We start from the raw sequence: 17,217 nt of genomic DNA on the forward strand, positions 1-17,217 counted from the left end.
GCCCATGAAACTACATCTACTCTGTGGAGTTATGGGGAACCTCTTCCAACTCAGCACACAACATGCTCACTAGGGTTTTTGCTTGCTAAGTTAACTCTTTCCATGAACGGAGGAAGTGGAGCCCATGTTAAATGAGGCAGCAGACTTCCATGAAAGAAACACACCTCAAGCAATTTCTAAGGTCAAATTTGCAATACTATTGAAATAAATTCAAGTGTAGAACTGCACCAGTTAAATTGCCCTTCTCTTCTCTGAGTCACCTAAATAATGTTCAGGAAGACATTGAGAAAGATAAGAATTGGTACAAAAAGCTATGAATTGGTACAGCTTAGAAATTTTGTGAAAGAGGAGGCAAATATTTCACCTGTAGTAAATGCAAACAGTTTGTCCAGAATTTCTTCTTAGAAACAGATTTCCCACCTTGCTTTTGCACTTGTTTGACTTCACAGAGTTTGGAGTATATATCACAACCATTTACAAGAGTTTGATAGTTGAACTCTTAAGAGGGAAGCACAGAAGTGGGTGTCTCACAAGTGTGAGTAAGGCAATACAAGTGACCAAATCTATTTTTAGGCTGAGATGTAGGGAAAATTTCCAACACTGATTTTATTGTGCTGTGGAATAGAGCCCTCAAATGAAGGGGTAGGTGCCTATTAGCCTGAGATGGAAAGTTCTATATGTTGAGAGTATACTTTCAGTGGCAAGGAAATGTATCATTTCATAGGACTTTTCCATTTCTATGATACAACTTGGGGTTGTTCCAATGTGTAAAGTAAAAGGAAAAATACAGTGAACTTCTGCATCTCTTTCATAAAGCACTTGATCTATCTTGGCATACACATACATATATATTGAAGCAATTTTGTTTTAAATATTTTACTATTTAGAAGGACATTTGATCATTCTCCAGAGACTGGAAAAATATAGTGAATGCAGAAATAATGGCAAGTGTTACTTTCACCCTTTAATGCTATTTATTTTATAATCCAGACTTGACAGTCTTGCTGCCCTGCTTGAATTCCTTGAAAAAGAAACAGCAAAGTAAGTTGCATTGCACATGATGATTTTGTAATCTTCCTCATGTTTGTCATATGTCACTTTCATACTCTGTATCTAATGCTTTTGTACAGCCATAAAGCAACAAGTCAGATTTTCATTTATTACTTTGTTTTATGCTATGTTTAAGGATTAAGATAGAAACTTACAGTCACTCCTCTGATACAGCAAGAGCTTGAAAATACATAGAAATTTGGCCCATTCAAAGCTTTCTATTTAATTGAAAGTCCAGATGGACAAACTTTTTCAAAGATGCAGAAGAAGATCGCTATTTATTATTTTATTAACTTATTTTATTATATTATTTTATTAACATTTAGCAGAGGCATATTTTACAGAAATAAACTCAAAGGGTTTACATGGTAACAGTGATTGTTTCTGAGTGATTTTTGGGCAACATATACTTGGTCTCAGCCTTCGTGAAAACAAGAATACAGGAAAATTAATCTTTGGTCAGCTGCAAGTGAATTGCAATTAAGTAACACAACATAGAAGTCCATTCCATGGGGTGGTTTTCAACCTGCTAGATGCATAGGTACAAAATTTGACTGTTCAATGCAACAATACCTGAGGATCCCTGCCTCCCGATGTTTTCTCTGATTGAGGTAATCTGTACAGTTGGGCCAACTGAGATATATTTTCCCAGACCATCAATCTTGTTAAATATAATTGAACACTAAGAACAAAAAGCATGGAGGATTCCTTCTGCTTCAGGATAAACTTCAATCCTTGGACATAACGTTCATTTCTGTTTAGGATTATACTTCTTTCTGGTGAATAGTTAGATTTTAGAATCTTATTTTTCAGAAGAACAAAATGCTTAAAATGCACATGGACAAACATTCTTATTCTCCTTCACATTAGGATGTACAGTTTGTAAAAACTGAATTCACACACACATCTAAAGATGTGGAAGGGTGGAAAAGAGTTTTTATGAATGGATATCCAAGCAGTGCAGATTTTATGAAAATCTCTCAGGGGAAAAAATGAAGAAAAAATATGAAGACAAGAAAAAAGAAACTGTAAAAAATAGGAAATGGTTTTGACCACCTTGTCAGAAGCATTTAATGTGTTGATGGCCAGCTGACTGCTTAGGTCAGGTATGGGGAACATGGTTCTAGTACCATGGATCCCAAACCCTATAATACTGTAAAACACTGTAGATGGGTATTTAATTAAGTTAAAAAATAGTCCTCCTACTGTAGTTTAAGAATGAATACTATTACAGTTTTGAAGATTTGGTGCCAAAATTAACAGTACATGTCAGAGTCCTGTTAGAGAAGGTGTTCTTACAGAATGTGAAATATAGTTATTCACTGTAAGGTTTACTCCAGGTAGTAAAGAAGGTTAAATGTTGTCTTTTTGACATTTCAGGATTTGATACATGTGAACAATATCCTAAGGATTTCACCTTTAATGTTCCAAGTTATAGATAATTACCTTCTCTTGAAAGAGATTTGAGCCTTCTGTTTAGGCATTTGTGTTTGTTGGTGAGAATTCATCCCACTGGTTAGAATATATTCGTTAAACAATGGCTTTAAAGTATACATAAAACAAAATAAAACAAAAACCTCAAACCTCTCATTTTCTACTTCTTTATTTTTCCTTTTTTTTTTTCCCCTGTTGATCCAGAGAGCAGTATCACTTCATCCACTCATTATTTTAAGTATACCTGGTCTCAGACAGATATGGGTCCTTCTCTCTTCTTTGGCACTTCTAAGATTAAAGATCTATTTTGTTTATCTGGCCTGACAGTCATAATCCCAGAGAAAGAATGGCATCACCTCTTGATTTCTTCGCTTTATCAGCATCACCTTGAGGAACAATGGAAAACATGAACTATGAACACATAGACCAAGGAAAACTTTCTGAACTTTATATCATTTATCAACTCACCTGTGATGTCACAAGAAGAACAGACGGATTGCACAATATTTCTTGTTGACTATTCTGACAGCCAAAGAGGTCAGTTTCAAGCCCACAAAGCTAAGCAAGAAAGATACTTCTGCATGCAATTCTTCTGTATATGTCTTATAGTTTTTCTTCTCTCAGCAGACAGTACATGCAGAGATAGGACAAATTCTCCATCAGAAGCAGGAGAGTTCCTCTTGGAGATAAAGGTGATTGTTCTTGTCTGACTTGGGTGGGAACAATGTCAGACACTTAGAGTGTTGTGCTGGACACTTAATGTCTGTGGAAGAGGCAGTGCCCAAAGATCTTAATGAATTGTGTCCTGAGAAGTCTCATTGCCTTACTGACTTCCCACTCCTTTTTGATACCAAAAACAGTCTGCCAAAAAGGCTCCCTTTTGCCCATGTTTTTTCCTAGTGTCTGGACTTTTGTCCTTCTCCACATCACAGATATATGGACCAGACACAGAAGGAGGGAGATAACCTATTCCAAGCAGGTACAGCAGCATATTTGGACCAATACTGTGAGCATAAGGCCAGAGCAGTCTGTAGTAACACCTTGAGAAGGACATACAGTAGCTACTAGGCACATAAACTACATGAATTGTATCTTTTATGTGCATCAGGAAAACTCTGCTGTTCTTCCCTATAGAGAACAAGGAACCACAGACTTTTAAGTTGTGTTGGATAAATTTCAAGTCTGTAGTTGTTTGACTATTTTTTATCAACATCCTAAGAAGCTAGACTATTTTACTCATTTCTCTAGCATGGATAGCTGGCTTTCTCTCACTAAGAAAAAGAATTGCTTTGACAGAGTTGGACAACTGTCTGCCTAGAGGAATCATCAGATTTGAGGTTTTGTTGTTTCAATATTGATCACTCCTGGTCTAGTCTACAAAGCTGCTAAACAAAACATTGTATAATCAGACTCTTCCTCCTCTTACCTCTTCCCTCTGCACTCAATTCTCTCACTAGATTGAACAAGAGAGGAAAACTAAGCTAAGAAAATGCTCTAGAAAAATGTTGAAGACACATTTTTGGCAAAGAACCCATATATTGCATGTTCCACATGGCTGCTTATTAACTAATGGGCCTAGCTTGGATTTGAGCAGGAGAATGGACTAGATGACCCTCTGAGGTCCCTCCCAACCTGCATTAGTCTGCTGTTCTATGTGATACAAAGCCCCCTGTATTTCACAGAAGAAGCTGGTCTGTGTTTCTCCTGGAGATGTCAGTTTGTGAAACGATTCAGCAAGAAATGTGAAAGGTTACAGGAGCTAGCAGGTCCAAGGCCCTTTGCAAAATATTCTGGCTTTTTCCACCCACAAGCACCCTCAACCCCTGGAGAAAAAGATGTGGAGAAATACAGTTAGAGGCACAGCAGTTGATAGAGGCCCTAAAGATATCAGACATGCCACAAGAACACAGACTTAGATAGCTTTGGTATCTGCATTGTGTGGCAATTCATCCATGCATTTGGGTCCAACCTGCTGCACTTCTGCCCTGTCACATGGCCTTTTGCTAGAGAGGGGCTGGTTGACCTGCAGCTGTGGCTTCCAACTCTCTTTATGTCCTGAGGGGAGATGAGGGCCAAGGAAAACCCACTTGGCTGAGGCTGTCAGCTGAGGGAACACTATCAACAGATCAGGGCCAACCTCCATGCTGAGACTCTCAACAGAGGAGGAAGCAAAAGGCATACATGGTTCATATGCTTTTGGCTTTTCTTGGACTAACTTGATCCCTGAAGTCTGCAGGAAAGCAGAGCTGAGGAGGCAAACTGCTCCAAAAGTCAATGCTGCCTGGGGACTTGGCTAGGAATTAGACAGACATGTTGCAGAGCCAAAGTGTAAATCTAAAATTTTGAAATAAAGTTTGGAATTTTCCTCAGAAAACTTGTTCACCAGGAGGTCTGGCTGTAATGCCAATGCTGAAAGAGGCAGAAAAAACTGGACTGAACTTCAACAAGCAAGATACTCCCTGATTGCCAGTGATTGACAAGCCTGGCTTCAGCCCCACTCCTCAAGCACACCAGAACAGCTAAAATAAAAAGGCATCTACTACTGAAAAATACAGGAGTTCAGTGGGTGGTAAGTCTGCTTTTCACTCAGGAGCCCCTCAGGAGTCAGTTAGGAGCAGCATGGGTCTCAGTAGCAGCAGAGGCTTATACAGTTGAGAAAACAAAGTTGAAAACAAACAGCTGCATAATGTATTGCAGTAAGGCTTTCACAGCACAGAGATAGTGGGTCATAAACAAGTCCCCCAGTAACTGGATACTATCCAACAAGGCACAAGGCCTAAAAAGAAGTATTTGTTTTTTTACTCTTCATGAGATGAAATGCACACTGCAGGAAAATCCCGTGCAAATCAACATAGCGTCATGGAAACCACAAGACCATCAATAAAAGTAATAAATGGAAAGGGTTATAATAATATATACTTAGCATTTTACATTTTCAAAGTGCTGACAGCACATTAATCCTCAAAATATCCTTGTGAGGGCAAAGGCAGCTTTAAAATTTTGAGGTGGGCTTGTGAAACAATTTTTGGTCTCAAATTGATCTGACCTGACTTCTGCTCACTAACATCATACTACTCAAAGTTAAATTGGAGTATTTTCACACCAGATAACATGATGCTTCATTGTTTCTTCTCCTCTGAACATGAGAAGCAGAGTCCAGTTAGTGTTTTCTAGACTACATATTTATGCCAGCAGTGTAAAACTGCTTTCTACAGTCAAGTTTTCCTCTCAGCTTGTCTAGTGTTTACTATCACAGAATATTTTTATTATGTTCAGTCACTCAGTTAACTTTTTTCTCCATTTAAATAACTATGCTAAACATAATTGCCAGAAATTCATATACCAAAACATGCAGATTACCCATTTCCAATGAACTGAGAGAACTGCCTCCAAGACAGCCAGAAAGGAAAACAAGAGAGCATAAGTTATATTTTATAACTTCAAAGGGCTGCTTTTATCTTCCACAGATTATTTGTTCAACTGCAGTGTTGAATTAGCTCTGCCTCTCCATAAGCTCAGGTCAGGGACAGGGGATGGGGAGTGCAGTCAGTTGTTCAGTTTGTTGCATATTTTTCCTCCTATTTCCAGTTGTTTTCATTGGGGTTGTGATACTTCTACTACCTCTGTTACTGTTCATGATCTGAGTGAGTCAAAATGTCATAAATACTGTATATTCCTGTATAGCTGCACAAGATGAGTTTCATTAAAATCATATGAAACAAAGTAGATGGCTATAAATAGAGGATCTGTGTCAAAAGCAAAAAAACTAGGAAAAAGAAATGAAAAAAGGAAATAAAAAGAGTCCAAACTTATGTCTTCAAGAGAAATTATAGAAATTACTAATCAAAACCAAAACTAGGAGAGGTGAGTTGGTGGCTGCAAAAAGACAAGAGGAAGAAAGAGTAGAGATTCAGAGATTACACAGACAATGTACTTCCTAAATATATGGAGTAACTGGCAGTTCAGTGGATATGATATTTGGCCCAGCTGTATGCTATTTTATGTTTGGCCCATGTAACCACAAAACTGAATGAGGAACTACTTGAGAAGCAGGTTTTCATAAATATTGAGAACAACAGCACGAACTGTTCAAAACTCTACTGTGTATAATAACAGAACAAGAATGCTCACTACAACTAATAGGTAACTAAAAAGATTTTAAAAAATAACCCCATATTCCCCCAAACAAAAAACATTCATGGCAGCACAATGTGAGATTTCCTAATAAGGACAGACTTGCTAGTGATGCTCTTTTTCAGCATTTATTGGGAACATTCTGGGAAAAATAAGTCTGAACTAAGCAATGCCTTTCTTTAGAATCATGGACATACATTGCATAAAACTGCCATTGACCAAACATAAGAAGAATGCTTAAACAATACATTGGTAGCCGGAATTGTGGAATGAATATGTGCCGCCAAACTGTGGCACAAGCAGATATTTTGTGGAGGCTTATGGGAGGCTCATGCATGGGCACCTAGGAGACGATGGAGAGTGCAGTTAAGTTCTGACAGATCTTGCTAAGGTGGAGATTCTTAAATGCATCTGCAACATCATGCAGAAGATTTCTAACAGATATCTGTGTTGGGTCCCTCTATACTGCTTGACTAAAGAGATGAAATCAGAGCTGAGAATTAATATGAGATATGCAAAATCTTTTGAAGATAAAGTCCTCAAAATGACCGAATCACTGCTTCATTAGTAGTGATAGTAACAGGTTAAAGGTATTTGAGATGACCAACCATTTCACATCAAGTCTTGGGAAATCACCTCAGTGAGCAGAATCCAGCAAGCTAAATGTCCTGACAGTGGCCCAAAATTTCCTTTCTGCTGTCAATCAGATGAAGAGCAATGACAATTTTGTCTGCACACAGACTGTAGTAAAAGATTTCAGTCACCCAGGCAGATGTCAGACAATAACTACTGTTCTAATTACTCCAAACTATGAGTTCAGAAGTTTGGGCTGATACATATAATATGTTTTGCCATTGTAAGCTCTCTCTTCTGCTTATCTTTATATTTTATGCTTATTACAGTGGTATTCCTCCTAGGCTACTCTTCCCAGAAATCACTCTTGCCAAACTCCTAATGATCCATTCATCCTGTGTCCTGATGTAAAAATCCTCATGCAAGACATGATAAACACTAAGGCAATTAGCTGCACCACCTGCCCCATTCCACCTACTTGCCTGATGCTACGAGAGACACCATCACATCAAGTACAAATCTGGATCCAGACCCAGACCAATAAAACGCCCTTTCACAAACTTCCAATTATGTTTATTTTTGGCTACTGAATAGGACAAACTTCCTTCTTGCATCCTATTAGTTTATCTAAGGAAGTATTTAAAACTTGAAAATAGAAAAGCTTCTCTACAAACTATCCCTGAAAGATGAAACTTTAAAAAAACACACTGAAACAAATAAATTACAGAAAATCATGTGTTCTTCAACCATACTGGCATAGGGGAAATGCAGACATTCCTTTGTAAAAAAGTACTTCTATTTTGTGGCAAAACTGAGTATATAATTCATGCTTTCTACTATTTAAACCTTAATCACTGTACATAATGCCTATGCATATTTGAAGATGTATGTTGTCGGGGGGATAGAAAAATATAACCAATGAAAACCAGACATTCCTTGCTTCAAGATGGAAGTACCCATTACTGCTTTAAGAAGGAACAATTGAAGATCTTCCTTGTCACTCTTCCTACCTAAAAAAAAAAAGCACAGCAACACCAACTTGTTTGCAAAAAAAGTTGAATAGAACAGAAAAATATACGCATGTAAGGCAAGTGTAGGGTCTCCTACATACCACTTATGGTAAAAATATGGGTTTTACTGCACTTTGTGTTCCTACCCAGTTATTGCTAGCATCAGTGAAAAGACTTCCACTGTTTTAAGAGACATAAATCTGAATCAGGAAAAATATTTTAAAATACAGAGCTTTAAGAATTTGCATACTTTCACTGATTTTAGTGAGAATCTATAAAAAGCATTTGGCTTCCATGTAAGAATCCTGCTAGCCAGGAGCCATAGTGAATTATTTCTGTAACAAAAGAATGTAAATAATACTCATATTAGGCTGAGTACTGTAAAATTCAGTGGCTATTCTACTGCAGGCTAGCTAACATAAGCCTATCAATTGTATTTTCAATACCTTCTGGAGAATCTATGTGTGTAATGCCATTTAGATTTACGTAAGAAGTACTTAAGAGGATTATAACTGTATTATTTAACATAGCACTTGTAAATACTGGAATGACAGCCATATTACCTTTATATTTCTGTTACCATGGCACTGAAATCATGAAGCAAATTAAAAAGCTCTTGTGCTAAACCTTTAGGAAAAAATCTACCTCAAGTGCAATATTTACTTTTAGCACTTTACAAAAAAGTATGAGCTTAGTACTTAGCACTGTTGAATCTGAAAATTTTGTTCAGCAACCAAATCCAAGGGTTTTTTTCATTGAAAGATAGTGGGAAACACTACTTTCACACATAAACTTTCTTTCATTTCCTAACCATAGGAGAGAATTACATGAAATGTATACTCAAATTGTTTAATTTTTGCAAAATCTTCTTATATTATTAGTTGCCAAAACACAGTAACTGAAATATTTGTGTATACAGTGCTAATTTTTGTATAAATCCTTTTGAAGACTAATTCTAAATTCACTCTCCGGGAAACTTTCATTGTTGCATCTTTTTTCCATTCAATTAAAATTCCTCTCTTAATATCAAATTTAGACCATTTCTCTAATAATCACTAGGAAATGACTGCACTCACATTGAGGCCAAGGAAGTTGGGCAGCAGAACGGAGGACAACTGTGTCCAGTGTTGGATCACACGGTCTTCCCTTTGGACCAAATATCTTGCAGATGTAAATGGAAGAAAAGTATAATTTTCATAGAAAATTAGAATTTTAACAAAATTATTTGAATTATTAGAATGGTTTGGGTTGGATGGGACTTTAAAAATCATGTAGTTCCAAACTCCCTGTCACAGACAGGGATATCTTTCCTAGACCAGGTTGCTCAGGGCCCCATCCAACCTGGCCTTGAACACTTCCAGGGATGGGTCATCCACAACTTCTCTGGGCAACCTCTCCCAGTTTCTCACCAACCTCACAATTAGAAAAAAAAATTCTTCCTTACGTCAAGCCTAAATCTACTCTCTTTCAGTTTAAAACCATTGCCCCTTGCCCTGTCACTACAGACTAAGTAAAATTTTCTCTCTCTGTTTCTTATAAGCCCTTTTTATGTGTTGAAAATACCCCAGTAAGGTCTCCCAGAGCCTTCTCTTCTCCAGGCTCAACAACCCCAGCTCTCTCAGCCTGTCTTTGCAGGAGAGATCCCTCAGATCATCTTTGTGGCCTCCTCTGGACTGTCTCTAAAAGGTCCATGCCTTTTTTTTTTTTGCTGGGGACCCTAGACTTGGATGCAGCCCTCCAAGTGGGCTCTTAGGCGAGAAAAGGTATTTTCCCAAATACCGCTATGCAGACACTGTATCGGTAAGAGGCTGACAAAGACACCATTCATTCTGTAATTATTAGCCAGATCTGAAAACAAAAAAAAAACAACCTTTTTTATATTTGTGGTGAAACTGTGTGTGCTCCATCTCCTTTAATTGAGACAGGTTTTGCCTAACTTATTCTAAACAAAGTGTTCTATAATTCATGATGGATTGTTTCACAAAACCAAGGAAAATGCAGAAGGGATGTACCCTCCTGACCAGCTCACATCATACAAAACAACCTTCACCTACCAACATCAACAGTGTTATAGCTTAGCAATATTTGTCCCTAAATGTCTGTCCGGCATGCAATCACCAGGCAAGCTGCGCCAAGAGATTTTACTCCTTTATAAATATGAATGGCTGAAAGGAAAATGTCAACAATAACAAAAAAATCCATGCACTTTCTACAAACTGGGATAGTTTTGCAGATGACGTAAATCTTTTGTTATACAGTGGATTGCAATTATCTAAACAAAAGGATTACAAGTGCCAACTGATTTTTGGTAGTAATGCTGAAAACTGACAGAAGTTTCAGTAAGAGATTTGCCAGCTGGCGCAATAAAGAAGGGAAACCCCTCCAACAGGCAGCACATGATAGAACTCCTCCCTCCCAAAAACACAGAATCTGCAGCACTTACTTGGGACTTTCTTTTCTCTTCCTTACATTGAGGCAGCCTCCACACCTTATATTCAGATCCTCAAAACCCTGCTCTTGCTATAGTGCTACAAATGCAGAACAATTATGCTTGTGTGAGTGAACATCGAGATGATAACTTGGAAGAGAGGACAAACTGAAAATAGGTTGTTTTCCTGATTCAAGAGCTCATAACTTTATCTTAAACCAGTTACTCAGGGCAAAATAGCACTTTTGTTCCCCGTATGCATCCTGTGAGATGACTCCCACTATGATGCAGCATCACAGACAGCCCAGGAAACTCTTGCAAAGCATTTGGAGCTACATCAGCAGAGCAAAGAGTGGCATGGATCTGCTTAATTTCAGAAAATGGCAATGTTGGAATTACAACGTGGTGACAGGACTCATCAGAAGAATTTATTGCCATGCTATGGGCCTGTGGCCTAATGAATTGGAAAATGTTTGCCTATGTTCTCTGCTTATGCTCTAAATTAAACTAACACCTTTTATTAAAAATGACGATTTTATGAACTGAAATACATGACATGCTATTGCCTGATTGATAATACAAGTTTCCTTGTAGTTCTATATATATAAAAAAAACCTTTTCTTGGCATACACAGGGGCTGTAAGTTCTCCACATATCAAACTCTTATATCCTGAATAGTGTATTCAGTGCACTGCCTAGACTGTTTTTATGTAAATCAACAAGTACATTGAGTAATGCTAGGAGGACTGTAGTGCTAAGATGGTATTCCAAAAGAGAGATTGACACATTCTTATCTGTTTACAGTGCCTTAAAAAAACAATAGCCTCTTGCCTATTCTTTTATATTCCAGCTGATCGTGTAATGATTTAACATTGTTCCAGTTTTCAAGAAGGGCAAGAAGGATGACACTGGAAATTATAGGCCTGTTAGTGTCTCTGCAGTGACCAGTAAAATTATGAGGATTATCCTGGGAGGGAAAATACCGGGAGGACAAGTCAGCCGTTGGTCATAGCCAGCATGGCTCCATGAGGGGAAAGTCCTCCTTGTTAAATTTAATTTCCTTTTATGACGAGGTAACCCACCTGCTTGATCAAGGAAAGCCAGTTGATGTAATATTTTTGGATTTAAGTAAAGCTTTTGATACTGTCTCTCACAGGATCCCTCTGGACAAAACATCCAGCCCACAGCTGGATAAACACATCATGCAGTGTGTGAGCAACTGGCTCATGGTGTTGGGCTTAAAGGGTTACAGTGAATGGGCTGACATCAGACTGGTGACTGGTTACTAGTGGGGTTCACAGGGCTCCATCCTTGGCCCTGTGCTCTTCAACATTTTCCTAAATTACTTGAATGCAGGATTCAAAGGAACAAGTTTGCCAATTATAGCAAACTGAGAGAAATCGTTGAGTCCCTCAGAGGTACGGATGCCCTGCAGAGAGACCTGGACAAATCACACGGCTGGGCAATCAGCAGCCCTATGAACAAACACAAGTGCTGGATTCTGCACCTGGGTTTGGTTAACCCTGGATGTACAGACAGACTGAGGAATGAGAGGCTGGAGAGCGGCCCTGAGGAAAGGAACCTGGGGGTCCTGGTCAATGACAGGTTGAATGTGAGTCAGCAGTGCCCTGGCAGCCAGGAGGGCCAAACATGTCCTGGGGGCATCAGGCATAGCATTGCCAGCTGGGCAAGGGAGGGGATTGTCCTGCTCTGCTCTGCACTGGGGTGGCCTCACTTCGAGCCCTGTGTGCATTTTTGGGTGCCACAATATAAGAAGGATATAAACCTACTGGAGAGTTTCCAAAGGAGGACTTTGAAAATGTGAAGGGCCATTAAGTGAAATATATATGGGGAGTGTCTGAGGTCACTTGGTTTGTTCAGCCTGGAGGAGATTGAGGGGAGACCTCATTGCAGTCTACAAACTTCCGAATGAGGGCAGACACTGATTTCTACTATATGGCGCCCAGTGATAAGACCTAAGGGAAAATGATGAAGCGCTGTCAAGGGAGGTTTATGTTGCATATTAGGAAAAGATTCTTCACCCAGAGAGTGTCTGGGTACTGGGACAGTCTCCCCAGGGGAGCAGTCACAGCACCAAGCCTGACCGTTCAGGAATTGTTTAGACAATGCTCTCAGGCACACTCTTGGGGTGTCCTGTGCAGGGCCAGGAGTTGGACTTCGATGATCCTTGTGGGTTCCTACCAACTCAGGATATTCTATGATTCTGTTATTAGCTGCTATTATTACTTGGGGAGCTTTAATGCTCTTTAATGGAGGATAACAAAACTTTGCCTATGCACAGTCCTCTGTTCTTACCCCATGCCACTAAGAAGAAAGCAGCAGGAACTGTGGAAAGCTGCCCCTGAATGGCTCATTGCAGCATCTGCTGGAGATGATCAAAAGAGTAATGCTACTCTGCAGTGTAAAGAAATTATTTGATAACACTCCCTCTTAGCTTGGAGAGACAGATAGCAGCAAGAAGAGATTTAATTCACACTTCAGAGTTTCACAGTTGTGTTCCTCTAATGAAGTGGTCTGACTCTGTTAGCTTTTCTTGCTAAAAAATATAAAGACTGATAGGTCATGTTAACAATGTTATCATGAGGGGCTCAGTGATGCTATAGATGTTCTCTGTCTGAGATTTTGCCTAGAGCTGTATTAATCTAAATAGTCAAGTAATAATAACCAGCCAGTTACATTCTAGAGTGGGCTAAAGGAAAAGTGAAACCAGCAGCATTACAAGTCATGAAAGATTCATTTTCTAAATTCCTATTTCCTTAAATAGAGTCAATGAAAATTCTTGCAAGAATCAATTCACATCAAGTGATAACAGGGTGAAATGTTGTTCTCACAGAGAACAAAATGATCCCGTAAATCTCCAAGTATCTGTGCTAATTTTGAAGTAGCTGCCAAAACCTCTTAAGCTTCCTGAACAAACTGTTGTTACTTACGGTATGCATGTCCAGTGCTCATGCAGCTTAACCTGGACATTCCACAGCACGGGCACAAATAATCTCTGATCATAAATACTCACAGCATTCTTCTGTGTTTGCTGCATACTGCAGGTATGACAGTAAGAAAAGCACACCCCGCATAGAGGTCTCTCAACATGGGAACTCTGTTCCCTTTGTGAGCTGTCTTCCTCCCCTCTCTGAACTGGTTGAATTCAGGTTTTTTCGACCACTTTTTGTTTTGTTTTTCCTCTTCTCTCCTCTGCCCACAACCAATTAGTGGTTCCTAATACCACTTTAAAGAAAACATTTTCATTTTCCTCTGCACAATACATGCAGATATGCAGACCCACTCATCTGTCATGATGGTGTTTAATGTGTTAATGGTGTTTAAATTGGTGATGTTATACCAGTGTAAAGGTGATGTGAAAGGGCAATTTGGCTCAGTCTAGTCTTCATCTGTTCAAGCTCATACTAGCACACTGAGTTCCAAATAATTAGGAATTTCTCTCCAGCTGGTGTTTTGGTAGAAAAGGTGGTTGAGCAACCAGTCTGGATTTTCCTACATCTGAAAGAGTCTGAAGATGCCTTGAACATTACATACACTTTCCTAATATGTTTTCAGTGTCAGCTATAGCACAGCAGTGGGTGGAATGACAAATAGGTATTCTTTGGGAATGAATTGCCACTGTCAGAGTTCAGAGGAGTTCAGAGCATTAAATTTATATTTATTTACTGGTGCTTTTCACTGTTTACCAGGATTTCTCTACTGCCCAATCCATTCTACTATACTCAGAGAAGAATTGTTTTGCTGCCAGAGCTCACTTGGACTTTATCTTCTACAAAGTTTGCACTTTGCAGTGAATACAGGGAATACAGGGACTTTTGAGTAATATTTTGCACATTCAGGTTTGACTTCTGGTCCTGTTGGTGATCTGCTGTGCCATCTTTCATGAGGGTTTTTCGGAAAGTGTGTGAAGCGCAAGGTTAGTGAGGTGTGTTTCACGTAACTTAATGTTACTAATTAGATTTCTTTTTAAACTAAGTGATATAATTCTCTTTAATATGTTGTGAAGCAGCAAATGTATAAGATGTCAAACTTGCTCACCTCTCAAACTCTCCTTAATAGTATATTCTAAAAATAAGAAGGGAATATAAGGGCTGAAACCATTGAATGGAAAACTTAGCATGCTATTACAGAGGCTTCTGGATATTATAACTCTATTTCCATTGGACTTGCTTCCAAAAATTCAGGTGGTTTCTGTTAAGAGCTAGAGCATAGTGAAGATTTCTAACTTAATCATCTGAAAGACTATTTTAAAGAATGACTACATTAACAAGTATTACCGGCTTCCTGCTCAGACTAAAAAGAATTTATTCTTTTAATACAACTCACTCCAGAGTTGGATTTTTTCCTGTCTTCTGCCTCCTCTTCTCTTCATTTCCTTGGGTTTCACAAATATACAGTAACGATTAGTTATGACTCAGACCAAGGTGGTTAACACTGTACTATTAATAAAACCTTTCTGGGGAATTATAAACTACTTTTGCATTCACAGAGTACATAGGTAGCAATATTTATCCATGCATTATTCATCAGGAGATGATGAGCTGGATAGGGAAGATTGTATTAGTGTGGATAAATTAAGAACAGATGAATACCTCACCTTAAAAATCAAACTGCACATGAATTTTTTTTCCCCTTTGGAGTCTTTAAAGTGTTCTTTCCCCTTTTTCTCCTCACCTCTCAGTTATTTATATAATTCTTATAATGTTCTCTCTGCATTTCCAAGCTTCATTTAATTATAACATTATGGGAGGAAAACTGAAATAAGAAGTATCACCATTAAAATCACAGTAACAACAGAATTGCAGAACACAGAGGATATTTTAAATGCTTGATTAAAACAATTCCCAATATTGTTATTTGCACTTCCATCATTTATCTGGAGGGAAAACTGACTGAAGTTCATTGCATGCTATCCAGACATAAAGAAATGTCAAGAAACTGTCTCCATAAATATATTAGAATACTCCAGTGGAGCTAACCTAACTGTGAGCCACACATAACTGTGGCTCACATAGACCTCTCACATCACATCTTTGAATGCACAGAACATAACTGCACATGAGTTCATATACAAGTACTGAAATGGCACTCCTTAGATGATAAAGAACCAATATTACCACAGGATCATTAAACACCAGCTTCAGAACACTGTAGCTTAGTGGTGAAAGAATGTATTCAGACATGTTGTCTCATACACAACAATGACAAAATTCATATTAATTTAAATGATGCTCAGGTCTCAACCCCAAAGTGTCATTAGTTGTATTCAGAGCATGGCCTCAAAGGGGGTTTACAGTCATCTTACTAGAGCCACACATACAAGGAAAGACCCCAAAACTTCCAAATCTCAACCAGCTGAGACAACCAGCTGGTTTAAAATGGCGTTTAACAATCCATCAAATAGTCATAATATGCTGTTTCATTTAATTTTAAATAAAACGGCATTAGATCTGATGAAAAAAAGTGGCAATGCTTTTCATCAGCTGTAAAATTTCAGTGAGAAAATGGCCTGTGTTTTCAATAAACATTTCAGCACAGTTGCAACTCCCTGATTCAAATATTTGAAATATTGGTGAGGCTTTGCTATTTAAATTATGGATTTCACAAAAGCACCAGCAAATATCTGAATGAAAGTTTTTCCATTTCCCAAACATGTCTAACTGCCACACTGTAAAGAGAAGTTTGCTCACTTTCTGAGTTTTATATAACTAAAAACCTTTCTTTATGTACTATTGCTGGGGTAGGGGGCATATCTGGAGGGGGAGGATGAGAAGAATGGGATATTAAGAAGAAATTCTGACATCACAAGTTACAGCAAAAGAAAAAGGAGGTACTGCCCATTTTCAGTTCTTGTTTATTTTTCTTTCTTTCTCATAACTAACTCAGTTCAAAAAGCAGTTCAAAAACAATCCTGTATTGAAACGATGATGTATTTAAAACTGAGTGGTTTTCAGTACAATTTAATGGAAAAAGTATAGGCTTGATTATTATTAAGCTATATGTATAATTACACACACACACGAACACATGTACACACCCCTTTCTGCGGCTTGGAGCAACTGCAAAGGACAGATGGACTTGGGAGGGGTTTCACAAGCACTGCAGAAGGTCTCATGTACTCATTTGTTTACACCAAGTATTTAAAAACACATAAATCAGCCACTTCAGGGCAAGCAGAGCAAAAAAAAAAAAGAGGAAGTGCAAGTAAAACACATTGTACAGAAAGCTAATGTATCTGCAGTAACATACAATAAATGTGAATAATACAATCTGTTGTACCTCACGCTGATCTTTACATCATTTTATCCTGCTGTGCTTACAACGACTTTATAGAAAGTCTCAGAAGGAAAGAGATATAGCAACAGGAGTCTGAAACTTTTTTGCAGTCCAAAAAGGCCATAGACAAAGAGTTCGTCTGCTCCTCTGACATTTACGTAGAGCCTGTGATTCAACACAAGAAGAAAGGTTCCTAAAACAGACTTGGCCCATTGCAGCACACAAGGCTTGATAAGAACTGAATTGTATCAAGGAAAGGACAGAGCTGTGCTGAAGAGTGGGGCTACAGAC

The sequence above is a fragment of the Lichenostomus cassidix genome, chromosome 2, assembly GCF_008360975.1.
Source record: "Lichenostomus cassidix isolate B80296 chromosome 2, HeHo_3.0, whole genome shotgun sequence".
NCBI classification, from domain to species: domain Eukaryota; kingdom Metazoa; phylum Chordata; class Aves; order Passeriformes; family Meliphagidae; genus Lichenostomus; species Lichenostomus cassidix.